At 44.9% G+C, this 1,670-nt stretch overlaps 1 pseudogene across 1 annotated transcript; it reads left to right on the forward strand.

The window, feature by feature from the left end:
* The first annotated feature begins 249 nt into the window (after window positions 1–249).
* LOC105545979 lies at window positions 250–829 on the forward strand (annotated as a pseudogene). The gene has a single exon (XR_001007026.1). The product of XR_001007026.1 is annotated as a 60S ribosomal protein L12 pseudogene (transcript).
* Window positions 830–1,670: the final 841 nt, after the last annotated feature.

Genomic DNA, 1,670 nt, shown 5'->3' on the forward strand with positions numbered 1-1,670 from the left:
GTGAGCCTGTAATCCCAGCTACTCTGAAGGCTGAGACAGGAGAATCAGTTGAACCTGGGAGGTGGAGGTTGCAGTGAGCTAGGATCGCATCATTGCACTCCAGCCTGGGTGACAGAGTGAGACTCCATCTCAAAAAACAAACAAAAAAAAAAAGACAAATGGGGTAGACATGTGTCTTGATCTGTTTTCTGTTATTATTACTGAATACCTGAGACTGGATAATTTATAAAGAAATAATTTTAGCTCTCGGCTTTCAGCTCGGAGGAGGCGAAGGTGCAACTTTCTTCGGTAGTCCTGAATCCGGGTTCATCCGATACCAGCCGCCTCCACCATGCCGCCGAAGTTCGACCCCAACGAGATCAAAGTCGTATACCTGAGGTGCACCGGAGGCGAGGTCGGTGCCACTTCTGCGCTGGCCCCCAAGATCGGCCCCCTGGGTCTGTCTCCAAAAAAGGTTGGTGATGACATGGCCAAGGCAACGGGTTACGGGAAGGGCCTGAGGATTACAGTGAAACTGACCATTCAGAACAGACAGGCCCAGATTGAGGTGGTGCCTTCTGCCTCTGCCCTGATCATCAAAGCCCTCAAGGAACCACCAAGAGACAGAAAGAAACAGAAAAACATTAAACACAGTGGGAATATCACTTTTGATGAGATTGTCAACATTGCTCGACAGATGCGGCACTGATCCTTAGTCAGAGAACTCTCTGGAACCATTAAAGAGATCCTGGGGACTGCCCAGTCTGTGGGCTGTAATGTTGATGGCCGCCACCCTCATGACATCATAGATGACATCAACAGTGGTGCTGTGGAATGCCCAGCCAGTTAAGCACAAAGGGAAATATTTCAATAAAGCATCATATGACCAAAAAAAAAAAAAAAATTATTTCGCACAGTTCTGGAGGCTGGGAAGTCCAAAGTCTAGGGTCCACATCTGGTGACGACTTTCTTGCTGTTGGGGACTCTCTGCAGAATCCTGAGGTGGTGCCGGGAATTGACGGCAAGGAGGCGCGTGAGTGATGGCCAAACTGGTTTTTATAACAGACCCACTTTTATGATAGCAAACCTCCTCCCTTGATAATAATCCATTAATCAATTAATCCATTAATCCATAAGTATATTCATCCATTCATAAAGGCAAAGCCCTCATGGCCCTGTCCCCTTTTAAAGGGCCCATCTGTTAAGTCTGTTACATTGAGGATTAAGTTTCAGCTTGAGTATTGGAGGGGACAAACATTCAAACCACAGCAGCATAAGTTTTGGGCTGTGTAAAGCTCTTTGGGGAAGTAAAGCTCTTTGGGGGCAAGGTCACGCTGAGTGATTTCTGTTAGATGTAAACACACACACAGCAAAAGAGAAATGCCATCGAGGAGTGTCTTTGCTGCAAACCCTCAAATGGGGTTGTTCTTGCTTGCTTTGGAGACAAAATATGAACATTTATCAGTTATTCCAAAGATGACCAAACAGTCACTGCAAATGGATGTGGAAGAATCACATAGAATTTCATGTATAACTTTTGAGAACAAACTAAGTGGTCCTTGGAGTAACCTGGTACAAGGATGATTTGAGTAAGAACCAACTCTTGAACACAGGTAAAATCTCATTTTAATGAATTTGAGGGAGTTGGAAATAGCTTTGTTACATTCCAATTAGATGTAATTGGAAATGTA

Source organism: Mandrillus leucophaeus, unplaced genomic scaffold (assembly GCF_000951045.1).
Source record: "Mandrillus leucophaeus isolate KB7577 unplaced genomic scaffold, Mleu.le_1.0 Scaffold345, whole genome shotgun sequence".
Lineage (NCBI taxonomy): Eukaryota > Metazoa > Chordata > Mammalia > Primates > Cercopithecidae > Mandrillus > Mandrillus leucophaeus.